General features: G+C 41.0%; 1 protein-coding gene across 1 annotated transcript in view; it reads left to right on the top strand.

The window, feature by feature from the left end:
• FMN2 (formin 2) overlaps positions 1 to 27,341 on the top strand; it is a 223,260-nt gene that overhangs the window by 59,001 nt on the left and 136,918 nt on the right. The gene's annotated exons all lie outside the window — the stretch shown is intronic.

Raw genomic sequence — 27,341 nt, forward strand, 5'->3', positions numbered from 1 at the left:
CCCCTCCCCCTCCTCTCCCCGGGGTGGGAATTCCCCTTCCCCCGCCCCTCCCCGGGATGGGAATTCCCCCACCACCGCCTCTGCCTGGATCTGGGGTGCCCCCTCCCCCGCCCCTGCCTGGATCTGGGGTGCCCCCTCCCCCGCCCCTGCCTGGATCTGGGGTGCCCCCTCCCCCGCCGCTGCCTGGAGCTGGGGTGCCTCCGCCCCCGCCTCTGCCAGGCATGGGCATTCCCCCTGCTCCAGCTCCTCCGGGCCCTGGGCCGGGCATCCCCCCAGCGCCCCCCCCCTCCTCTGCCCCCTGGCTCTGGCGCTGCCGTCCCCCCGCCCGGGGGTAGCTCGCTGCCAGCAGCGCCGGGGGGCGCGCTCCTGCCGCCCCCGCTGCCCCCCGGGTGGCTGGGGCTCGGGCTGAGCCAGGAGCGCGCGGGCAGGCGGCCGCCGGTGGAGCCGGGCCGGCCCATGAAGCCGCTGTACTGGACGCGCATCCAGCTGCACGCCAGAAGGTAGCGCCCCCTGCCGGCCTCCGGGGCTCGGGAGGTGGCAGTGTCGTGGGACCTTACGCACTGCTCTAAAATTCGTAGATTTTTAAATCAATATCTAGTGCAACAATCTCTTATTTAGAATTTTACTTTTCTCCAGCAGTGTCAAAAGGATAAGACTAGTGACCTAGATGTATCGGCGTGTAAGATGAACGGATATGTCTGGATAGTTATTGATCTCTCAGAGGCAGAGGGATGCACTTAGCGCGCCTGCCCTCGGCCTCCTTGCAGAACCTCACTCTGCCAAACAGCTTACAAATGTGAATGAAATCCTTAGACACACGGACTCTTGAGGATGTTTGCACCCTTTTGAAGGCAGTCTTGCTTTACTGTTGTGTTTTTTTAAGTCATTTGATTTTTTAAAAATATGTTTTTATTGCTTTGAGAGGGGGAGAGAGAGAGAAACATCGATGATGAGAGAGAAATGTCAACATCAGTCGGCTGCCTCCTGCACTCTCCTCCTGGGGATCTGGCCTGCAACCCTGGCACATGCCCTACCGGGAATCGAACCAGCATCCCCCTGGTGCCTGAGATGACACTGAGCCACACCGGTCGGGTTACTATTGAATTTTGTTTGCAGCTGTTGTTCTCTACACAGATGTGCTACACATAAATACACATATCCACACCCTGGGTGTGAAATAATTTAACTTGGATGATTTTGTAGGAGATGGGCGGCACAGTGTGAAGTCTTGAAATCATAGTTGGGGTGGATATTTGTAAAAGAATACCTCCCCCAGGTACGCTGGTGGCATATTACTTATCCAAGCACAGTGGCCCCTGATCCCTGGGACAGTGCTGTGACACATGGCTGTGGAATATGCCAGCGGGAGAAAAAACATGCACGTTTCATGATTCCCTGAATTTTGTTCGTGTGATGTGGCATGGATTTAGAAGTAGGGTATTCATAAGGCTGATTCTCCTTTCTTATGTTAATATTTTCTCTTTTCAGTGAATTATATTGGGGGGAAGAATATATATTTTGACTACTTTTACCTTTGTCGCTTAGTCTTTAGTTACCATTTACCTATATATGTTGATGCATCGTTTTTAACTGTTCCCCAACTGATTTTACCCAGATATATTATATGAAGTTTTTTTGTTTTGTGGTTTTTTTCCTTTTAAAAATGAATCTCCCCTTTTCAGGTGGTATTACATGAATCTTTAGTTATTGTGAAATCCGATTAACAGCGGCAGGATGGGAAGTGGTGGTAGATGGAGGATGCTGCCTGAATCGTGAAACGATTTCTCTTTTCACCCACGAATAATGTACAGAGCTGATGAGTCAAGTTGGGATTGCGAGATAGCAAACATTTCCTGCCTTTATCGCCCATACTGGGAGGGTGTTTATTTCTTTTATGCTTTTATAGGCTGACGTGATAACTGAGAATTCCTGGAAATGTTTATTTCTAGGCGAAGGTTTCATTTTATATCGATGATATTTTAACTTTTCTTATCAACTTGATAAAACAAATGGTGGTCTTGAAGACAAAGAATATTCTTTCCCCTTTTCCCTTCCTTCCCAGCTTGCTCTTCTGTTCCCCCCTTTGATGCTTCCTTCCTTCCCAAGTTCTTCTCACCCGCCCCCCTTTAAAAATATGTCTTGATTAACTTCAGAGAGAGGAAGGGAGGGGGGAGAGAGAGAGAAACATCAATGATGAGAGTCATTGGTCGGCTGCCTCCTGCACGCCCCCTACTGGGGATCCTGGGGATCGAGCCTGCAACCCCGGCATGTGCCCTGACCAGGAATTGAACCGTGACCTCCAGGATCCTAGATTGATGCTCAACCACTGAGCCACGCCGGCCAGACTTCTCAGCTATTTTTTTATTCCTCTGCCCTTCCTTTCCCCTCTTCCTCTGTATCTATATACCGTGATAGCTCATAGTTCAGTTTGATGGCTCTTTCAATTGATGTTTTGCTTAACTTTAGAGACGCCAGTGCTTCACTTATTTGGGAAAAAATTGAAGAGCCATCCATAGACTGTCACGAATTTGAGGAACTCTTTTCTAAAACGGCTGTAAAAGAGAGGAAGAAACCTATTTCTGACACCATCACAAAGACCAAGGCTAAACAAGTGAGTACTTGTGCGTTTTCTGAAATTGGACAGTGTTTTGGGCATAAGGTGTGAACTTTTACTAGAAAGGACTTTGGATTTGTTTTCTGGGCTGTGTGAAGTCCATAGTCCTTAGGCAGATGTTACAGAGGTTAGAATTGGAGAACATGTGGGTAAGGGAGAGTGTCCCAAATAGATCAACAAATAATCTTCACCAAGGGATAATGCCCTGACTGTTTTATTTGTAGCCTTATGTTACATATTTCCAAATTTTCAGCAATTGCTTGCTTCCAGAATAAGTTATCTAGAAATACATTGTTATTTGATTGAAATCAACCTAAGATGCACTGTTGTGAGTGGGAAGGAAAGTAAGAGTGGGCAAAGAGAAACAAGCCAGAAGCCCAGTAGTTCGTAAGTGATAATGGGCTTGGTATTTTGTTGCATTGTCACAGAAGCTAAACAATCACACTATCCTTGACATGTGGAAGAAAACCTTGTATGCAGTTCCAACATCTCCACCCCATTCTGTGTTAGATCCTTTCATCTATCCTGAGACCCCTGAGTCATAAAAAGAAAGAACATTGCAATTGGAGAGGAACATTCCCAAGCAGCATTTTCAACTGATCCACCCCGTGGACTTGATCATGAAATGCTATTGTTGTAAATTTCTCAAGAGCGTCATTCAGGAAAATAGAGTAAAACTGGATAATCATGAGCCCCAGATAGAAGGCCAATACCTATTGGTGCCCATCCTTTATCCTGAAATAGGGAGTGGCTGTACTTCTTAACGTTGTCGGGGGTGGGGGAGTGCATGGGGGCAAGGAAATGTCAAGCAGCTCAGTCTTTCGGGGTCAGAGAAAGAGAGACAAGAAGCCCCAATCCTCAGTGTTTCCCTGGCCCAGTGTCCCCAGGTAGGTGGTACCTAATGGAATGATTCCTTAAATTTTAGGCCCTGACCTGGAAGTTGTAGCAAGATGTATGACCCCATGTTGCTCCCATTGATACTTATTTCAGGGCAGACATCTCCTGCTAGCCAGGAGTGGGATGGGTTTGAATGGAACAGCTAGCGCCCTGGAGCTTCCAGCCGCGTGGGTGGCAGGCTCACCCCAGACATTTCTATTAATCTGATAACGATGCAGACCCAAACATTATGCAGTTGAAATTCTCAGAACCATTTATTGCATTGCAGCAGGTTGCTGGCCACCTTAGGTCAGTGACTATGGTAAATTAGATAGCACCTGGTACATTGTAGGCACTGAATAAATATCTGTTTAACAAACAAACCAGCTGACTGAGGGAGGAGGGCTTTATAAATATCAGTGACTATGCCCAGTAAAGATTAGAAACCAGAAAAATCATTCATGTCATAATAGTAATTTGGCCAAGGGGACAGTGTTAAGGGTAATAAAGGTAAATGGAAAACCACATTTTCTCTGGCAGAGGTAAATATTTGAAAAATCACTTCCACGGTATATTTGCAAATAGCACAATTAGGCTGTTCATTCTGTCTCTTCTCGTGGATTGTGTCAGAGATGGAAAAGCTGTCTGGGAAAGGACTATGGGAAGAGAGTGCGCAGCATGATTGTCACTTGATGAATGAGCAGGTGTGACATGGAATGTCCCTCGTCCAGGGTCGAAATACTTAGAAAAGCAACCCATGCCCTTCACACCTGCCATCACCACTTTTTCTTTCTTTCTATTTTTTTTAAAGAATTTTTAAATTGATTTTTAGAGAGAGAGGAAGGGAGAGAAAAAGAGAGAGAAAAACATCTTTGTGAGAGTGAAACAGATTGGCTTCTTCCTACAGCCCCCCTACTGGGGATCGAGCCCACAAACTGGGCATGTGCCCTGACTGGGAATAGAACTGGCAACCTTTCGGTGCATGGGACAGTGGCCAGCCAACTGAGCCACACTGGCCAGGATGCCACTTTTTCTTTTAAGTGAACACAGATGAGGAAGGTGCCTCATATGATGCTTGAGACTAGGATTTTGTGACTTACTGGGCATAGTATTCAGTTTTTAGCTTATTAAAAGAAGACATATCTAACACATCAAAATTTCAAAGTCAGCTAGTTGGCACAAGGTGGCCCCTTGGCCTGTGGACAGTGCATCTGTATTAAACATCTAAACATAATCGCCTAACTCCATCATTAAGACATTTCATAAACAGACGTTTCATAAACTGTAGGTAAGAGACTTTGCCAGAGTCATAATTGACACTTATTGATGGCGATGCTAACGTTTATCTTCAGCCTCGAGCGGGGCTTGCAGCACCGTCTCCATCACGACGCCCGCTAAGCTCGTTAAGCATCTTCTTGGCCTGGGTCTTGGTCCCGAACTCTGCATTCAGGTCTGCTTTTGGAGGGATCACTTATATTTCCCTGTGTGCTGGAGAGAGAAAAATCTGCTTTAACGTGATATATTGCTGAAGAAACCTACTTTTGTTTAACTTTGTATTTGGGAGAAAAACCTATCTGTTCCATCTACTTGAGACATTTAAAATTTAGTTTTAGGAAAATGTATTTTCAGGGTGCATTCAAATTGTCCCCCTTGTTATGAGACATGCATACTGATTGTATGTACAGACATTTTGGTATCTCGTGACTCATTTCCAGTGAAATTCATAGCCTTCAATGCTGTGGCATGTGTTTATGGAGGTATTTTAAGCAATTCTTATATACAGTTGAAGCTAGAAATTTTGTTTTTCTTTAAATATCTAAAAATAGCCAAGTAATTTTTCTGTGATCTGTCTTCTTTTTACCAGTTAGGCTGTGGTCAAACGCACTGGTATTTACTGAGGTGCCTGTGCTGTTCTCACTCTTTCAGGAAAGACATTTTCATTGTGATAATAGGAGATTCCTTAGCTGCACCCCTTGCCCTTTGACATAAAGAGAAAGAGGGTTATTCCGTGGACATCTAAACTAGTACTAGTCACGAATATCTTGTGTTTCTAAATCTCCTTTAAACCTGTCAGAAAGCATTTTTTCCCCCCATGGGACATTATTTAAGTTCTGTGATGGTGTCTTAGTTTACCCTTTATTTTGTTTTATATTAAAACATAAGATTAGTTGAGAAGGTATGTGGGAGTTTAGCAGAGTAGGATGTGACATAGTTCTCCTTAACCAAATGAGTTTGACATTTATATATCTGAGTTGAATAGCAACCTGGTAACACAGCAACAACCACCCCATCTCTTAAGGAATCCAGAGGAAAATAGAGAATACAGTCTCCTAAGAGGTCAGCGTTTAAACATCAATACGCATACAAACCTGCCCATTTTAAAGGAACACTCTAGAGCTAGTAAACATTTAGCCCAATCTCCTCTTTATTATTAGGATAACTTAGTGATTATTAATATTGATAATGATTCTGTCACCTCAGGATTTTTTGTGTTCCAATAAAGACTAAGTTTAACCCCAGCAGTAGCAGCATCAGCAGCAGTAGTAGCAAAAATTATGAAGACAACAGTGATAATAACCATGGAAAGCACAAGGTATGTTGTGCTTTATCTATCATGTGCCACTCATTACTTTTGGTTCCTTATACTAACCTCTTTTTACATATTACTGTTCTGATGGATGATTTCCGCTATCCTGTCTTCCAGGTCACTAATTCGTTCTTCTGTGTTAAACAATTTGCTGTCAGTTCCTTCTAGTGTCATTTTCCTTGGAGTCAGGGTGGGCATGTGTGTGGCCTGTGGTGTCTCCTGGCTAGAAGGAGCTGGCTTGGGCCCCAGCTGGTGCGCATGCGTATGTGGTAGCTCCCAGTTGCTCTCACTGTCCAGAGACTACATACTTTCTATAAAGAATTTAAATTTGTATTGATTCACATATACTTTCAATAGTTAAATGACTCTAGTTATACATACGAAATTGTATGTGGAGACATTTTAAAGGCTTTTTCATATTCTAACGGATTTGTGCCAAGCATGACATTTGCTCAGTTAAATAAAACTTTATCTGAGTGACGTGAGCATTAGATGCATGAGCTTCTGTAAGCAGCAAAAATGAGGGGCCAAGTGTTTGCATAGCAGGTAAATCAGCGCTGGAGGCATAGAGACCCTGAGGCTAAGTCTCACCAAATGTCATGTGATGATACTTTTAATTCCTCCCCGGACAGAAAAAGGAGCCATCTCTGTAAAATACGCCTTAGGTAAATAATGTCTAGTCGTGTTTCAAAGGTTGGTAAAGGAACATGCTACCTGCAACGTAAATTTGCACACAGACATTAAAAAGAAACACAGTTTCTTCTCATCAGCTCTTGTTAAACACGTAAGTGACATGTGTCTGTCTATTTAATGCAACATAGATGAATCTCTTGCTGAGTTGCTTCTGCTCTGTTTATCCAGATTAAAATGCTTTACCCGCAGAATAGGGGAGAAAGGCAATTCACGATAGTTAAATATTTCTCAGGCTTCAGCCTCTGGAAGTGTGATTAGGAAAGTAGATATTTGAATCTGCTACTTATTATAAGGGGCAGTAATAAAAGGAATTCTTAGAATTCCTGTTTAGTACAGATGTGATTGTTAAGGAATTAAGACATTTAGTATATCCTGTTCAATGTCTCCATTGTGTTTGCTTAACCTAACCTGTGGAAAGGCTCTTTTGTGTGTGTTGTAAAGATTCTTAATAACAACGGGGAAAGAAGCATTTGTTCCTGCGAGGGCATGTATAATGTAATGCGTGGAAGTTTTTGTACATTAAATAGTAATTGCCATTAAAAGAATTCCTCGTAGTGTGTCAGGGCAGCGGGAAAAGTGCTGTTCTTCAAATATTGTTTGCTGCTGTGATATTGATTGGCCTGAAAAGGGAAAAGGGTTGTGTATTTTATTTGTGAATCTCTGCTTTATTTTTATTTATTCCAAATATTTATTTTTAAATTAAAAATGTCTTATCATAATCAGTAGATATATTAGTGTTCACACTGTGATAACCTGAGTTATAATCTGAGTAGCAGAAGTTTAAATTTTTTGTGTTCGTGTTAATTTTGTGTTCCCATTGTAGTTGGCAGGGGGAATTTTGGTTGATTTGGACAGTTATATTTGTCTTTTAAACCCAAAGACAGTAATGTCTGAAGCACCAAATATCTTAAAATAATACACTTTAGATTTGTTTTTGGGGAATACATAGTGCACATTTGGTACTTTGTAACTTTTAATATAACATCTGTTTTTAATAGAATGCATTCCTGTTGCAAGGCTTAAAAATGTATTTACATAGAAAACCACATCAAAATACAAAGCTATAATTAGACAAACATAGGTTTTGTGGAATCTGGATTTGTTTTAGATGTTAAAAGATTTATTATTTTTTGAAGATGCAATTCCTATAACTATTTGTAGAACATACCCAATCAATTCAAATATTGCAACAATAATAGCCTCTCCTTAAAAATGTTTTTCAGCCAAAATATTATTTTTATACTTCTAAGTAAATGACTAAAAACTAAACCTTAATGCCATAATAAAAAGGAAGTATAATTACACTAATGATTTTTGACCTTGGAAGATTATATTAAGAAAATTATTTTTGATTAATTGCACACTGGAATTGCACAAAATTTAGTCATGATGCTGAAGGTTAATTCTTTTGAACTTTATATTCATATATTGATGTTAAGATCCTGTTGGTCTGTGTATATGAGAAAGGGGCATTGCTTTTTCGTGGCTCTGATGTTCTGTTTATCATGAATTACAAGCACTGAAGGAAGAGTTGTTTGGAAAGTTCATTTAAGATTCATTATCTGATTATGATCATCTATGAAAACTAAAACTCATTCTTGCGAAAAAAGTTCAGGGAAGACTTTTGGTCATTTATGGAATCTAAATTCTGTTTGGAGCAGAGGAGGGGAACGTGTTTTCTCTACTTTGCTAATAGGGAGTAGAGTAGCTACTGCAGAGAGCCCTGGGAAACTAGAGAGAGGAGAGGGAGCACCAGGCACTTGCAGTGTTGCACCCCTTTCTTGACCTGATGGGAGCGGGGTTTATCCATTCCAGAGGCCAGCAAAACCAAGAAGCTTCTATTCCAGGTAGAGCACAGTGTCTCTAGAGGGGGAATTTTTACAGAAATCCCACGAGAGAGAGTGTTTTTATAATGAACTAATTCTCTCACTGTGAGTGCTGTGGGTCATCCAGACTTGAATAGAGCATGTTGGCTGGACTTAAGGTGAGGCTTTGTGGAGAAGACGATATTTCAGCCGGGCCTTGAAGAGTTCTTTTGTTTAGATATGTAGAGGGGATTAAGGGAAGAATTTTGAAAATATCAGCGCGTGCAGAGAGTCCCTGGCATCGTATTTAAAACTATAATAAATCAGTATTGTAGCGGCTCCTCTGGTATGCAGGGAGCTCCTGCCTGAGAGTTTCAGAAATGTGGGTGTAGGCTGGTGATACCCATGTCCCGTAGCTGAATGTGTTTCCTTCTTACCCTCCTGGAAACGGTTTTTAGTTTTGCCATGTAAGACGCAGGAGTGAGAACTGAATTTAGGTGGATTAGACTCGAAGCTGATTTTGATGCCTTGGTCCTACGGAAGGGCACGTATGTTTCTTTACCATGGACAGCAGCAGGGGTTCTGATTATCCAGAGCAAAGGCGAATTTCATTCCTTATTTCACTTACATGGTTTCGGTTATGACACCTCCTACCTTTTGCCTGTGATGCTGGTGACACCAGCCTGACTGTTCATGATGTACCTCAGTGTGACCTAAGCTGAAAAACGGTTCCAATGATTTGAGGACACAAATTTAAGACTTAGGAGAAAAATTAGTGTTCTTATACATGTCTCTAATTATCTTTTTCTTTAAAACGTTTTAATTTTAAACCAAAATATAAACTTGTTTCTTTTTCAAAGCCATGTTTATAGTGGAAATTTTCTAACATTTTTACTTAAATATGAATTTTTTAAATGACTAAATTTGTCACTTGAAACTCTGAAGTATTCCTTGAAAAAGTTGCTTGGAGGTGGACCTTTTAGACAGACAGAGCAAGCAGCTTGGCAGGTCCTCTTCCCAGTAAAACAACAATTTAACTAGTGGCAATTATAACAAAAATACTCATTTAAAGTCTCTGGAAATTATCCTAAGGGCATACAGGAAATGGATAAACACTTATTCCAAAAAATCTACTGAAACTCAGTATGATCAGTTAAAGTCTATGGCATTTTAGCCAGGACCCACTCCATTACCAACCTCCCCGACTCTGTGTTATGGTAATTCCACCCCAGGCATGTGCAGCCGAGAAGATGGGGGTCTCCCTCCTCACAGCTCTATCTATGGCAATATTTTGTCTTAGAAGAGGCAGATTCTGGCATTTCTAATTCCCCAACCCCCTATTGCAGAGGCTCTATTTCAGGCAACCATGGAGAACTCAGGAAAGAGACAGCCATGAAGGGCCTTCCGTGAATCACAGTCAGCTCTAGGAGTCAGGAAGACTGTGCCCATTGTACATTGCACCCACTCAGAAGCCATTAGAACAAGATGTGTGACACCGTGAAAGTGTCCCCAGACTTCATAAACTCATCAAAATTGAGTGGAAGCCTCACTGGCACAAGAGTCTTAAACATACTTTTGTCCAAACTTTTACTGAACAATAACACACTTTGACCCAGGGACAACTAAGCCAGGCTTAAAAATAATATCAGTCATTTCTGGCAGTCTGGAAGCTGTGTGCATGCCAAGGCTGCACCCTCTTGGGAGAAATTAGGGAAAATTCAAGATACTAGTTCTTGGCTGAATGTGGGGAAAAATTCTCTAAATTCCCTCTAAGGCATCCTCCCCCGTGTCCCCCTCACCACATACACGCAATACAGTTAAGGGTAAAGTCCTAAGTGGTTAAGAGGACTGAAGTAGTCTTTGACCAATAAATGGGTCATGGCCACCCAGGGGTGACTCCTAGATAGCCAAACTAAGAGATAAAACCATGGTGGAAGAATGCATACAGGAGCATCACATTGCACACGTGGCAGAATAGACTCCGATGAGCCAGTCTAGCTGCCACTAAACAAATTAGCAAATGACAAGAACAGTGAGCTCTGGAGCAAGGACTGGGAAGTCCGTATCAAGAGTTGGTATAATATATTTTCTGAAATGTACAGTTTTCAGCAACAATAAATAAGATATATAAAAGAAACTTCCCTGGTGGGTATGGCTCAATTGGTTGGGTGTTGTCCCTTGCACCAAAAGGTCGCTGGTTCAATTCTAGCTCAGGGCACATGCCAGGGTTTCAGCCTCAATCCCCAGTAAGAGGCGTGCAAGAGGCAGCGGATCTATGTTTCTCTCTCACATCGATGTTTCTCTCTCTCTCCCTCTCCCTTTCTCTTTAAAAATCAGTAAAAAACATTTAAAAAAAAATTTTATAAAGAAACAAAATTTTGTGACTCATACAGGAAAGCAAATAAAGACATTATTCAAAGGAGCTCACATCTCCAATGAATAAAGAAAATGATAAGAAATAAAAGAAGGTCTGGTGATAATGTCTCATCAAGTTGAGAATATTAAAAAAGAGAAATTATTTAAAGATTCTGGAGTTGAGAAGTATAATGTCCAAAATGAAAAGTAAATTGCTAAGTTTTTTGACAATTCATTTGTGGTGGCAGAAAAAACAGTCAACACACTTGAAGATAAATCAATAGAGACTATATAATAGAGAGAAAGAAAAATGTTACGAACTCAGAAAAATGTGGGATAACATTAAGTGACTAAGTGTGTATGAAATGTGAGTATCAGAAGAAGAGAGACAAAAGTACAGAAATATATTTGAAGTTATAATAACTGAACCCTCCTGCATTTGATGGAAAACATTAATATATACATCTAAGTTCAGTGAACTTCAAGTAGATAAACACCAAGAGATCCACAGCTGGTTATATTTTAGTCAAAATGTTGAAGGCCAAAGATAAAGGGGGAAAAAAATCTTGAAAGCAGAAGGAGAAAAACAACTCATCACATACAAGGAAACCCCCAAAATATTAACAGCAGACTTAGAATGAACAGAGGCCAAGAGGCAGTGGGATGTCATGTTCAAATACTGAAAGTGGTTAACTAAACATCTTATAGGGAGCAAAACAATTTTTCATAAATGAAGGTGAAATAAAGGCATTCTCAGAAAATCAAAAACTGAGAGAGTTTGTTGCTATAAAAGACAGGCCTTCGAGAAATATTAAAGGAAGTTCTTCAGGCTGAAAGTAAATGACATCAGACAGTAATATGAAATCACGTGCACAAAGAAAAGCTCTGATAAATATAATTTTATCTACACGCAAGATAATATAATGGAATATTCTGCTTTACACTTTTGACTGACTTTAAAAACAAGCACATAAAACAATTGTGTATTACTGAGCCTGTAATATGTACAGAAATGCAGTATATTTGAGAATAACAAGATTGGTAGAAACAAAGCTATATTAGAGTAAGGAAATTATACGGTGTGATGATAATTCAGATCTATAAGAGGAAATGAAGACACAGTGAAGGGTAAATAAAAAGGTTAAAATAAAAACTACATAAATACATATTTCTCTCCTCTGCCAACTTCTTTAAAAGATAGATTATATAAACTAATAATTATGACACATTGTACCATATATAAATGTCACCCAGTGTAACAGTAATAATACAAAAAGGTGGGAAGTAAATGGAGCTATAGAGGAGCAAGGCTTCTATACTTTTGGAATTAATTCAGCGTAAATCTGAAGTAGATCCTGATAAGTTATACATTATAATCCCTGGAGCAACCACAAAGAAAACTCACGTATAAAATAAAGTAAAAAGTAATTAAACATTCAATTAATGCATTTAACATTCTTTCAGTACAAAAAAAGACAATAAAGGAGGAACAGAGGAACAAAGAAGACCTGACATGCACAGAAAACAAAATGAAAAATAGCTGGTGTAAATCCAACCGTATCAATAACAGCATGAAATGTGAGTGAGTTAAACAATTTATTCAAAAGGCAGACACTGTCAGATTAGGTAAAAATAAAATAAAATCTAAGTATATGTTCTATTATAAGAGACACACTTTAGATACCAAGATGTAAATTGGTTGAAAATAAAAAGATAGAACAATCTTAAACAGCCATAAAAGAGCTGGAGTAGCTGTACTAACATCAGACAAAATAAACGTCAAAGAATTGTTAGTACAGGTAAAGAGAAATGTTCCCTAATAATAAGAGGGTCAGTCTACCGGGAACATAAAACAATTATAAACATACATTCATTTAACAAGAGTGTCCTAAAATACATGAGGAAAAAACAGAATTAAAGGGGGAAGTCAATAAGATTTGGATACTTCAATAATCAACTTTCAGTAACAGAACAGTTAAACAGCGAGTCAACAAGGAAACAGAAGACTTAATCTATTTATTCATGTTTTTACCAGTAAAAATCTATTTTTCTTAAGAGAAAGCAAATATTTTTCTGGGATAGCTTTAGTTACCCATAGAATAATCATGATGCCAGACTATAATTTTCTGGATAAATATTTTTTCAAGCTTAAAAACTTTTAAGATAAACTTTTTCTCACCCTAAAAACGTATTATCAAAAGTGTAAGCTGTTTTTAACTTACAGAACAATATAGTTTTATAGGCTTCAGAGGCTCATTCCATTAACCTCCGAAGGAGACATTTCTATCTTTTCTGTCTGCTTTTGATGAAGAAACTAAAGATATAGGGACTGTGAATTTTCTCTCTAGGAGCATGGGCCCTGGAAATAGACCCGAAGTCCTTTAGAAAAGCCACCGGGCTTCAGCGAATGCTGTTGGAGAGAGTCCCCAGAGTCCCCGAGAGGACAGACTTGCTGTTCATGAAGGTTATGTCCCCCGTTGGCTTAACTTGGACTATAAATGGCTTTGTGGCCTCTTTCAGTGACAGCTTCAGCGAATTTTCTTCTCAAGTCCTCACAGATGTAAGGGAACGGAAAGGAAAATCGAAGGGCCTGTGTTCTTCACGTGCCTGTCGCGCAGGCCCCGTGGCAGAGGACAGGGGCCATGTGGCAGCCCCCTGGCTCCCACGTGTCGCATTTCATGATCCCTTGGGAACTGACCCTCGTACCCTTTGCGCACATGCTGGGAGTGAAGACCAGAAACGGTTATTTTTACGGGGCATGGTTCACGATGCCTCCACAGAAGAAGCAGCACTGAGTTTGCTGCTAATTACAGTACCATTTGCAATGCGTAGGTTTACACTGGTTTAGCCTCAAAACGAAAAAAAGAGACTTGAGTTTGGTGCTTGCATTGCTTTATGTGAGGTGGTGCTAGGATTAAAAGCGTCCACGGTGGACAGGTTTTAAGTAGGGGAGGGAAAGAGACGTGAAAAATCAAGTTTTAGAATACATTTTTTTAATTGAATTTATTGGGGCGACATTGGTTCCCCACACCATATAGTTTTCAATAAAACATCATCTGTGCAGTGGGCCCTGTGTCCGTCACCCTAAGCTAAGTCTCTTTTTGTTCCCTCCCTTTACCTGCCTCTGCCTAGTGCCTGCTCTCCTTTCCCTCTGGCTGTCACCACACTTTTGTGGACACACACACACGCACACACACTTCGTTTAATTCCTTCACCTTTCATCCAGCCCCCCAGCCCCCTCCTCTCCGCGAGCTGTCAGTCTGCTCCATGTGTCCATGCCTCTGTTAGAATACATTTTTTTAAATTTTTAAATTTTATTTTTTTTTTAGAATACATTTTAATAAAACCCAGTAGAAACCTTGCTACCTAAAACGTGTTGGGAAAGAACATGACAGTGTAAATGAACTTGAGATGAGAGCAGAACAAAAATTGAGAAAGTATAAGAGCTAAGGTTACCTAAGGCTTTCCAGAGTATTCAGGCAAATGTTTTTTTCTCTTTTTTTTCCTGTGTAGCCGTAAAAATCATCATGCCTGAGACCAATGCTAGCAGCCGTGTAGGCAAGGGTTTTCTTTAATCGATCCTTTTGGCAATCTTTACCTATAGTTTGGTACATTTCTCCACATGGATTCCAACGTCATTAAATGTTTCCATAAGACACAAACGTCATTCTTTATAGTTTCTTAGCTCTAACTATAATACAAAATAACTTCTGTTTTTTAGTACTTTTATATATAATGTTGTTGCTGTTTTTACTTGTGGCTCCTTTTAGTAATTAAGGTTTTGTGTACTTTAATCAATTACTGTTATAAGTAAAGTTTTTCATAATTAGGATGGAATTTCTCCTGCTTTTTTCTGGTGCCAAAAAAAGTGAAACTAGCATGTTCTTCAGGCATCACTAGAAGCTAGAATTTGAGTTGAGGTCCGCTGGAAGCTGCATGCATTTAATTTAATTTAATTTAATTTAATTATTATTTTTAATTCTCATCTGAAGATATGTCTTTTATTGGTTTTACAGAGAAGGAGAGAGAGAGAGAGAGAGAGAGAGAAACATTGATGTGAGAGAGAAACTGATCGGTTGCCTCCCTTACGCACCCAGACCAGGGATCGAACCCACAGCCTACGTATATGCCCTGACTGGGAATCGAACCCGTGACATTTTGGTGTATGGGACGATGCCCCAACCAACTGAGTCACCCGGCCAGGGCAGCTGTGTGCTTTTTAAATGCTCAGCCTTTTGTGGCCTAGATTGGTGAGGGGCTCCATAAAAACTGGCTTTGAGCTAGTGTCCATCCTTTGCACTGGCAAGGAAAGACAAAGGAACATTTTTTTTTTTGAAAGCTGGGTTGCAGTGTTCCCCCGGTGATGCCAGGAAGACTTGGCTGTTCTTTTGTAAGTCAAAACTTTTGTAAAAACTTCCTTTTGAATATTGCTACACGGGAAGCAGGTAGAGAGTTCTCATTCCAGAAACAAAATAAAAGCTCTCATTAGACTGTCTTTTCTGCATTCCATCTTCAGCCTTTAAAAAAAACACACACAGAATACAAAGCGGCCAAATAAAAGACCTAAACAGTTTTCCTCTTTTTTAAAAGGATTAGAAATATTTCCCCACTTTTCTACCAGGTATGGAAGAAGCCTGGTTTTATTTCCACATCGGATCCTTATAAAATACAAAGGAAGAAAGTCAGTGGCAGGGTGGTTTATTAGAGTGAGGTGTTAGTGTAGAACAGACAGCTTAAGCACATTATATCCCGCAGGGTGTGCAAAGCAAAGCATCCATTAATAAATAAAAATCCACTATTGGCCAAATCAGAACAATCTATATAATCAGAAGGGAAAACAGCTTCCGAACAGATGCGAAGGCGCAGGAGTCTGAGTCACTGAGCTGTGTGGTCCACAGTGACATCCGAGGGTCTTGGCTTGGGTGCCGTGTTGACTTGAAATAGTGAGTGGCCTGATCGGGTGGTTTGCATTTTCAAACTTAAGACATAGTTTATTGAGACTTTATTTATTTTTTTTGCCTTAACAGAGGAAAGCCCTATGAGAGGGGGTCCTCTTGGGTGTCACGTTATTGATAAGTCCTCTTGTCAGCTTTAGCAGGAATTTATTGCCCTGAGTGTCTTCCCTTTAACATTGCCCTGCCCTCCAGCGCATTTCTAGGTGCTTCTTGGGCTCACTTGTCCTCCTTGCTGGGCTCTCTTCTTTGCAACATGCTCCACGTTTCCTTCACTTGCTCAGGAAGCATCGTTACCCATATTCTGTGTTTACCACGAGCGTCCTAACGCTTGTGCTCCTGAGTCTCTTCCGTTTGTGCATTTCTCTTACCTAATTTGAAATTATGCAGCACTACGGAATGAAAAGCCTGCTTAAAAAAATTTTTTTATACACTTAATATACCTTTTTTTTTAAAAAAAATATATCTTTATTGATTTCAGAGAGCAGAAAGGAGAGGGAGAGAGAGATAGAAACATCAATGATGAGAGTCATTGATCGAGCCCACAACCCGGGCATGTGCCCTGACCGGGAATCGAACCCCGATCGCCTGGATCCCAGGTCGATGCTCAACCGCTGAGCCACGCCCGGCCGGGCCCTTTTTTTTTCTTAAAGCTAGGCCACTAAGCTTCTAATGCCTCTGCAAGAATGAGTACAGCTCTCTGAACTGGACCTAAAATGTTACCTGTTCAATCACCTGTTCCCTTCCCTGTGTTCCATGTGAGCACTTCAGGTATCGCAAGAATTACAGGGTGGATGTGCAGCACATGGCTCACACCAGATAGTAACTTCTCTTTGTTTGGGGTTTGCCCCCCTTTTCGTAACCCAGCTGGGTAGGTCCTGTTGGCCATTCTCGAGAGCACGAAGCCGGTGTCGCAGATTTCCCGGCCTGTTTTAATAACCATTCCATTCCTTGCTCATAAGAGTCTGCTACACGCTTGGCTTTACACTGGGCCACCCAGGACTGTATTGAATACGTTATTGTCATCGCTGTGTGGTCTTGCCGTTCTGCTCCTATATTTATTTTATCATTTCCGTGTTTACTTACAGCAATATAGTATTTTTAAACTGTGATCATTGTACATTTTCGGTGGTGTAGGTATTGCCCATGTTTCTTTTATGCATTCAACTTTCACGGGCACTTAATAAGCTCAAGTTATTAGGAAACTATTGGATATGGGTCTGCCATCTTTTTAAGTGTCCTTCCCAAAGCCTGTGAAACCGTCTCTCTCTGCTAAGATTATTTTGTTGATTTTTTTAAAAAAACTACACAGAAGTCATTTGGAGGGATTAACACAGTATCTTTACGAAGACTCATGCTAAGGTTCACAGAAAAGCTGACATTTGGAAAGATGTTCCTTACTCTGGAAAGCTCAATGAAGTAATCTTAGAGGGACCAGGACCCAGAATCCCTTACTGCTTGGGGCAGTACCTAGCATTACGGCCCTCTCCTTTCCGTATGTTCATGCAGAGACACAGCAGCATGGGGCTGCCCACTGGTCTCTTCCCGACCCTGACAACCCCGGTGGGCCACTGCAGTGATCTGGAAACTTGGAAATGGGTTTCTGACAGCTTTTGTGACACCTGCTGGTGACAATCTGTATATTTCAGAGTTTCTTTAAAGCTGGGGTGAGTCAGCCTTTTGGATGGACAAAAGAGGTGTGGGTAGGGGAGAACTGCAGTGCCTGAATTTATTTTTTTCCTGGATCCTTTTAATGAATAAGGTATTTTTCGCACGTTGATAGCTGTGATAATCTGACAATTAGTTCACTGCTTTTCATTCATTCCAGTCAGACTCTCCTTTAGCCCGTAAAGGGGAAAAGGGGGGAAAGAAAGGCAGAAAAAATTCAAACAAACTATTGAATTTTTTTTGCATTAACCACCTCCTCAGGTGACACTCATCCCCCCTACCCTCGCCACGATTCTTCCCTTCTCCCGATGACCCCTGAAAAGACGAGAAGGTGAGGAGGGCCAAGGAAACTTTACACACGGGGCAGAGCTTCTGTCGGAGAAGATACCGAGTGTGTAGAGAGCTTCCAGAAAAGGGAAACCCCAGAGTAGAAGAAAGGGAGAGAGGCCTTGAAGGGTGAGTGCTCTTGAGCATTTCTGTGCAGATGCCAATCGTGTCTCTAAGCCCAAATCCAGTGTGAGTTTGCATGTCTGTTCCTTTCCCACCCCAGAGACACATATGCTGTGCTTGTCATAACTGTGCTGTTGGGGGCTCACCATATGACTCGTGCTTTAGATGCATAAAAACTTCTTTCTGTTGCTACCAAAAGGATAGGTGCGTATCGGCCTCTCCACAGATCAGTTATGATTAGAAATGCTGTTGACTGAGATGAGTGGAATTCCTGTCTCCCCTGGGGGCCACCTGGGGAGGCCGGGTCATTCTGTTCTTTACTAGCTGGCGTCCCCACCTTGCTCCCCGGTCATGTTTTATCAGACCCATCAGCCAAACTCAGCATTCTCTTTCCTGCCTCTACTTGAGTTGCTAGTTTTCTGGCTTCCAGTTCAAGAGTTGGAAAGGGAGAAAAACATGAAGCCTGAGATACTGAAATAAATCAAGAATGACTCCTTACTGTCCCCGGGGATCCCCCTAGGCAAAGCCTGATGTCATTCTCACGTGATTAAATAGAGGGGCTTCTGGGCTGTGTCAGTCCGAGATGAAGTTACAGAGCATTTTGAAAATCCCTGGGATGCTCATGAGCTTTCCCTTCAAGAGCATCTTTTCACTGAGATCAGTTACTGATTTGTTAAGTATATAATCTGGCATCAGTGAACCTCGAGATTTTCCCGTCTTCGGATGGTTGAGGTTAACTGAAACCTCTGAGAGTAGGGACCCATCTCTGCTCTCATCCCCTCTCTCCAATATCAAAGTTGGGAGGCACACAGACGTCCGCTCTGGAAGTCCGGCAGCTTATCCGTCAGCCACTCCTGACTATGCATATATTCTCTCGCTTTTTTAACACTTTAGATTACTTAGGCCTGTTTTGTTATGTGTGGAGCCCCTCTCCTTCCTGCCTAGGAGATTGTTTTTGGTATAGAATTAGCTCCTGCTTGGGGGATGGCCGTAAAGAAAGTGGGTTCGTGACGCCAGTTCTGCCCGTGAGTGATGAGAGTCTGTTGAGACTTAGACTTTTTTGCAAGGCTTCAGTCCTTTGCAAAAGGCTGCACTTAGTTCCATTCATAGAAGAGTGACTTCCTTCCAGGTGATGACCCGAAAATGGATTTTTCTCTGCCCTCCGTAGCTCCATCATGGTCTTTAGAATGGAAGGTTTTAGCTCCAGAGAACCCAGCAGGCCTTTAACTGCACATCCCAAGCCCCTGACATAGGGTGAGACATCCATGGTATGGGTTCATTACCAGCATCAAAGATAATGTTTTCTAATCATTAGGCTTTTTGAAAATGCCACTTATAAATTAAACTGTTGTAGGGTTATTTTCCCCCAGGGGTTTCATTTGCTGTTTGTTTGCTACCTGGGTTAGCTTTTCCTGGAAGTGTATTTAGAAAGTCGAAAATGACTCCTCCTGTCCGTGTCTTCAGCAAATTCAGTGTTGCTTTGACTCAGAGTAGCTGAGGGTAGGAGGGATGTGATGTTTCACACAAATGGACCAGTCACGGAAGGGGCTAAGATTTGGATCTTAGGTCCCTGGGTTATATTTCTACCTCTTATTTCAATAAAATAAAAGTAATGATTTGAAGGTTGGGTTTTTGTACGAGATAATCCATTGATTTTACTGCACATGGTTTCTGTTGACGGTTGACTCTTGAGCAGATAATTATCGGGTATAGTTAGATGATTTGCACCGACTTTGGGAGTGTTCAGGGAGTTTTCCAAGGGCCCTTCACTGTCATTCGGGTCGACTTTGACTCAGCTGTGCCCGTCAGCTGCTGGAGCCCAGCTCGCCCCTGCTACAGACCAAATAATTTCATGTATTCAATCTTGCCTGTTAGCAGTTGCCTATCCTGGGGAACTGTCACAATGAATTTTGTTTATTGCTCTGCATTTGCAGTATCTTTCCCTTCTTTGGGTTTTTAGAAATAGCCAAATTCAGTACTCCAGCTGGCCTTTTATCTTAGGATGGAATCACTTACGGGCTGGGACACATGGCTTCCCCTCATCTTGAGTCATTGTGTAGTGACAGAAGGGAATGTCATAGAAGCAGTAAGATAGCCAGTGAGTCCATGTGGCATTCATTTCCTCCATGACCATTTGTTGAACGCTAACTCTGTGTGAAGCACTGAGCTTGGTGCTTTAGCTTTGCGGGGCCCGGTGGGGAGACTGCAGAATAAGGCTGGGCTTCGAGAAGAGGTCAGAGCTGAGGTACACGTGTAGAGTCCTAGAGGATACCTGAGTCTCTGCTTTCTTGCTGCCCCAAATCGAAGAGAGTAGTGCTGAGCTGGGAGAAACAAACTTTCATAATCCCAAGTAGCATCTGATTCTGAGATTCCTTTTATTTGACTGCTGAATGAGTCTTTTCAAGAAGATGGTTTGCTTCATTATGATTTTGATCTGACTTAGTTTGTCTTCTATGAACATATTACCCACAGATTCTAGGAGGGATGCGGCATGAGGTGGCTGGAAAAATCTAATCCAGAAATAAATGTTTGCCAGTGGTACTTTCCAAGGATGCTTGTATTCTTATAGATCGTTCAAAATTGCTTTTAATCAAACATCTTTATATAGCCGAGTAGAGTGTTGAATAAACTTCTAACAGAGCTAAATTGTGTCAATAGTTATATTTATGGACACTTGGTATGTCTAACACTGTGTGTTCCTATGCTCACTGCTGCTAAATTCTCAGGTCATGGATAAAGGGATTAAGACTCATTTGATGAGTATTTGACTTAGTATATCTGCATGCATGTGTGTGTTTCTATAGACGTGGTGTTGGACACCATTGACAAGTGTAATGTTTTGTAAAACACTTAACTGGTTTATAGGCTCCTGGGTGACTTATTTATTAATCTTGTGATTTTGTTCTGAGATATTTAGTAATGTTTGTAAATCTCTAAGAAAATTATAGAAAAGTACAAAGTTTTATTTGTTCGTTTCACTAGTTAGTACCAAAGTTTCAAAGTTCCAGTAGTTTTGCTCTCGTGTATATATCCAAGAGAAATGAATTCAGATATCCATGAAGATACATGTATAAGAATGCTTACAGTAGAACTAGTTTAATGGTTCTAAACTGAAAACGTTCCAAATATTCATCATGATTATAGTGGAAGAATAAATTGTGTTGTAACTACACAGTGGAATAGTATATAGCAATGAAAACCAATCACCTACCATTTTCCTCAGCAATAGTGGTGGATTGCGTAGACAAATGCTAATATAAACAGTGTGTGCCCACCTATCTGATGTTCAAGATCAGTCAACAGTAATCTGTGGCAGTTAGGAGTCAGAAGGGGACTTCTGGGGGAAGTATTGCTAGGAAAGCAGTGTGAATGGAGCCTACAGGGGTGCTAGTCATGTTTTGTATAAAGACCTGAGTGATGATTACAAGGATATATGCATATACAAAAATGAAACTATTTACTGGAGTTTTCTTCACTTTAGTATATTTGTAATTAAAAATTTGTTTTAAACGGTAACCACTTTAGAAAACATATTTATTGAAAAGCAAAGCACTAACTTGATACTTTGGAACAAAAGAGTGGAAGATATCTTCAGGGATATGAATAACGAATGACTTGACTGTTGTTGGGCGAGAATGTGACAGAATTATTTGTTACAGCGTAAGTTTCTTTAAATGGAATTGTTGAAGGAAGGAAAATGCTAAGCGGACATTCCTGGAAAGGGTGCCATCGCACAGCAAACTATTTGTCTTTAAAGGCTTAAAATCACATATTGAAACTTTTATTCTCTAAAAATGAGCATCGTAAATTAGATCACTGACAAGTCAATGTTTATTTCTCTTTTACTTCCAAACTCTAGGAGGTCTTTGGAAAATGCACCAGTTGCTTAGTCAGTTTGTCATTTCCAGAAATAGATCGGAGACTTTGCAAGAAAGCTGGAATTGTGCTCCTCTGAGGGGTAGGATCAAATGCAATTTTCACCCTTGTATCTCTTCACAGAGCTAAAAGCCTCATGATATTCGGTGGAAAGAGCCAGAACCCAATCTCGTCTCTATAGAGGGGCCAGAAAGTAACATCATGCTAACAGCTAAGGGCGGGAGAAGCAGAATTGCCCGACTAGGCCTGGCACTGAAAAACCATTCGCTGAAATATTAAAAGCTCACTATGCAATTTCTATTCAATAAACTTATGCTAGGTGGTCATTCATTTCCTGAATATTTAATTTCTTCCTTATAACACTGGCGTTTTTTGAAATCTAAATTAATCGCTGGTATTTTGTTGTATTATAACTACAAAGGGAGGGAGCTATTTTGGCTTTTGTTTATTTTTCATATGTTCCCTGAAATTGCGTAACACACAGGGCAGGCTATTCAGACAGGGATTTCAGTCTAAGGTTTGCTTTTTAGCCAATAATTTGAAAAGTAAATGTATTCTCTTTATGTTTTATCTGTCTCGACTCCTGTCGGATAACGCAGAATATTGAGGAACAGAGGAGAGAGTGAGTCATAGTGGGTGACACCCCTGTTCATAGTGCAGGTTAGAGGTGGCTCCAGTGTGACCTTGAACAAGTCATGTCGGCTGTGAAATGTGGACAGTAATAGTCGCTGCCGCATTGTTTTTTTGTAGTGATTACAAGAATCTGTAATATAAAACCCTTTATTATTATGTGCCCAGTAATGTTCTGGCGAAACATAGTTGTGATAAAATAATAAGATTTGATGTGAAAATGATCTCAGCAAGAGTCTTAGTCATTTGGGGTTGTCAGTAACCTTATTATTTTATCTCTGTCATATCTTTTACTTGTGATATTTGACATCACTCATCAAAATATGCCGATTCCCATATTCTGCAGACAAGTCTGATATCCAAATAATTTTAGCAATATCAGGAAACAGATATTATACTCACAGTTTAATGGTTTTTCAATACTTTACTTCCAGTCTTAGCCTATAAGAGTTTCCAGTGAATTTTAAATGCTAAAAACATAATGTTAAAGTTGTAGATAGGACAGAGATCTAAAACCAGATTTTTAGATGAACTCGGAAGAGAAAATGACAGTAGCCCAGCAAACGCGCATGCTACTGGGCAGATGAAACATTGTTTTTTGATCACCAGGATATTTGAAATGGTGAGGGGCCAAAATATATCTTGTGTATACATATTCTACACAACAGAACTGGCAAAATGCTATGTACAAAGAATATAAAAGAGGAGATTGTGTATTGCTTTAAACCCAAGGAGTTTAAACATCTCTCTCTGTTTTCTCTGTGCTTACAAAGTGGAAAGAGATGGGTATTTATGATAGTTTGTTTTAATTAGAAAAACATTTTATTTTAAGAGCTTAGTGGTATTTATTTTCAACTTTTTATTCCATGTTACCGGAATATATTTTTTTTAAATGTGAAATTTGGAAATGCAACCTATTAGAATAAAAATTTTATTAAAAGTATAACCTAATGTCATTTTTTCCCCTCCTCAGTTTGTTTATGATCACTTTAGAGTGTTTATTGGTTTTGTTTTGTTACTCAGGATCCTCCTAAGTGCTTCAGAGTAATCTAAGAAAGGAGAAGTTGATATGATAAGTAAGGAATTTAATTTCTAATTCTTTTAAGCTTATCCCTTTAAGTAAAAATATCAAAAAGCCCAATATTTTTTCTTTCTTTTTTTTGTTTTGTTAGTGGATTCTTTTGGTGTATTTGGTGCTCTGCTAGGTCAAGGATGCTGTGCCACTTGTGTGTGTGTGTGTGTGTGTGTGTGTGTGTGGTGTGTGGAGTGGCTAACGGGGCCTAGAGCAGGGGAACACGTGAGCCTTGGAGTCAGGCAGAGGTGAGTGGAAATTCCAGCTTCTACCCCATGTTATCATGTCTTTCAGCAATTTTCCATTCTTAGTCTTCCTTTCTTTTGTGAATTAATAAATAATGGTTATTATTCTAGCAGATATGATTTGAGTACATTATATGCACCAAGCTAATAGGCTTTGTAATTACTTTATTCAACTTTGGATTTATTTAGAACAAGCCTGTAGCTTTGCTCTTCTTTTTAAATAGCTTGCATTTCCCTAAGGTACAGGAGAGAGGAGCCAAACCATTGACTGGGTAACTGTGGCTGATCTCGTAGGCCAGGTAGATAACACTTTTTCATTGAGAGCGCCTTTCTCAAAATAAGGTATGGCACATATTTCTTAGAGTTCACCACATCACCTTAATGTAACACACATTTGCTTTTCCTAAATGCCATGATTTTTGTCTGACTTGATTTCTGATGCAGTAGTGATACATCAAGTGATGCATCATGGTATATTGAAGGGCAGAAGATGGTCCAGGGAGGTATGATCGAGAAACAGTGGAGAGCCAGAGGGATAGTTTTATTTGGGGAGAAATGCCCCACGGGCTTATTTGCACTTCCTTGAAGTTCATGTTCTAATTAGTTGGAGCAACCTGGGAGGTGGAGCCAGGAAGCCAGGGTCAGGATCTTGGACTGAGTGAGTATAAAGGCAGGACCCAAGGAGATGGTGCCAGGAGAGGTCGAAACACTTAACCCCTTCCGCCGAGGGACAGCCCTCAGATTATATTCGAACCAAGAGGGACAGATTTTTTAAACTGAATTGTATTAAGGCAACTTAATCAGTGGGAGATGTCAAAATATCTCACCCATCAGCAAGCTCCCTGTTTTGTTTCCCAGATTGTGCTGAAGCTGCCCAAGTAGACAGGGTTGCCTGGTGCCAACCAGAGAGCCTGGAGATATCGCTCCTGGGGATGGTCAGCGCCAGGGCCTCCCCTGGCCTGCAGCGCCTTGGAATGCGGCGGATGCCTGTGAGGCTGGCCACCCGGCCCTGAGGCTTAACACCGCTTGGAACAGGGCGGGCGGTGGTGTAAATAAGACGGCAGCCCTCCTTTCTTGTGCGAGTAGACTTGAAAAAACAACACGCACAGAACCCGATAACCTCTTGCTCTGCAAAATCCCGTACAAGCATTCTTCACTTTTGAGCGTAGACTCGTTAAGATTTAAGACGTGTACTGTTTTCATGAGCTAGTATCAGGCAGTACCAAGAAGGCTCTTGGCTCCCTGATTCTCACTGGGTCAAAAATCTAGAGATGACCGTATCTTTCCAAAGGAAAAATATCTGAACCCAACTCAGAGCTGTGAGCTGCCCAACAGTACGTATGTCTAAAGAGAACCGGCACTTTGTGAATTTGCAGCGTGGCGGGGATTCATCAGTGTGCGGACCATTCTCTCTTCTTTCTAGAGTTTACCAAACTTTATTTGGTTTATCCCTCATTGCTTTCTGTTATGGCTTGTCTTCCTCTTGTTGGATGAAGCTCGCGTGCTTTTATGGTATTATAAAACATAACTGCTAGTTACTGGGTTACTAAAGTAACACCAATACCTTGCATTTGCAAGATGTTTTATACTTTAAAAATATTTCACATATTCAATTGCCTTAAGTTATGGGAATATCACACATGGATTATTAACTATATTCTACAGATAGGGGGATTGAGGTCCAGTAGTTAAAGAGCGTGTCTAAAATTACGTAGCTGCTAATTTAGGCAAAGCCAGGGGCTGAAATACAGATCTTGTGCCTTCACACAGGTCGGATCATTGGAAATTCTGAGTTTGGGGGTTGTACCCTCTTGATGAGTTCCCTATTTCCTATTTGCTCATAGTCTTCCGTTCCTTTCTCACTGGAGTATTCTCGGCTGCTTTTTGCATCTGCTGCTCCTTGAATGCCCTGTAAACCACCCAGTATACTGCCGTGTGCCCTAATATCTGTGTGCGAAACAGCAGTTTTCACATTCTATAATTCTGCTTTGGAATTTACCTCCACCTAATCTCTGTAGCTGACTCTTCATATCTTGCCCCACTCGAGAAGGATTTGCCTTATTGGATCTGGCCGCTTATCCCTCTCATCTAATACTCGGTTTCCAGCAAGGCTGTGTGTGCCAGGCCCTTTCAGTGGAGAGCAGCGAGCTCTTCATGACTGGGGATTAGGAAACAAAACCCTTGTTGTGATTCCGCATTTAGACCGTGAGCAGGTTAATCAGTTTCTTTCTTTCGTGCGTGATTTTACCAGATCGTAGGAAACTGGAAGAAACTTCAAGTTATCTGTTTATTGGATATTTAATGTGAAGCCTTTTGATGCATTAGCTTACTTATCTGGTATTCCATGCCACAAATACAGTGTGTACTTTTAGTAAAAATTCTGGGTTAACAACAAACACCATTGTTGACTGATTAATTTAAAAAATTATTTGTTGATTAGAAACAGAGGGAGAGGAATCTATTTGTTGTTGCTCTTATTTATGCTTTCATTGGTTGTTTCTTGTATGTGTCCTGACCAGGGATTGAACCCCCAACCTTGGTGATTAGGGCAACACCCTGAACTATCCCGCAGGGCTGATTAGCTATTTAAATGTGGTTTTGGTTACTCCCATAATACGAATAGTTCTCATCATCTTTCTTCTCAGTTTTAACATGACTGAGACAAGTTATATAAATTCTTATCTTTCCATTCTTGACGAGTTTAGTGGTAAGAATTACGGCTCAGTCACAGCTGAATACTCCCTTGTTCGTGATGCCCAAGCCCCCATCAGCATTAGCCGTGGAGTTCTTTTTCTGTTTCTTCCTTTTTGTTTTTTTATAAATGCATATTCCAGGACTCCATCCTACAGAAAAATTACTTTTCAGAATGGAGAGTAGGCACCTTTATTTAAGAAGCTGCCTAGGTGATTCTGATGCTTAACCAAGGGTGGGAATCAAGTTTTGAAGGTTATGTTGGGGGGGGGGGGCTTCTGAGGTGAGCAAAGGGATTTAGACAAGGTTCACTTATTCTGCATTTACTGGATGCCTACCATGTCCAGCATCGTGCTAGGGGTTAGAACACGCAGCACGGTAGCCTCTGTGTAGAGGTGGCTGTATTTTAGTGGGAATTATCCCAACGATTACTTTGTGGTGTGCATGTTATAGCTGAACACTATAGAGTCGTAGGAAGAGGGTCCTAAGTCAGCCCTGATAAGACTTGCGGAATAAGTGAACCTTGTCTAAATCTGGCCCTATTCCAACTTACCTGTGCTCTCCCTGCCTCCTTTGCTAGAGAAGAAAGGGGGTGGGCAGAGGAAAGAAGGTAAATGGAGACTAAGACTTGTCTCTTGGCCATTTCCTTGTGTATTTTCACAGAATAGTGGTTGAAGTTGAGAAAGAAACCAATACTCAAGCTAATGAATATCGCTGGTTTTCAGTATTTCTAATGCAAGTTGTGCTCAACCCTAGGCTTTTAGAGTATCTATTAATTTAATTACTGTATACTGTCTTGGGACTCCCACTATTAGAAATTTCCATGT

Source organism: Miniopterus natalensis, chromosome 21 (assembly GCF_054644295.1).
Source record: "Miniopterus natalensis isolate mMinNat1 chromosome 21, mMinNat1.hap1, whole genome shotgun sequence".
NCBI classification, from domain to species: Eukaryota; Metazoa; Chordata; class Mammalia; order Chiroptera; family Miniopteridae; genus Miniopterus; species Miniopterus natalensis.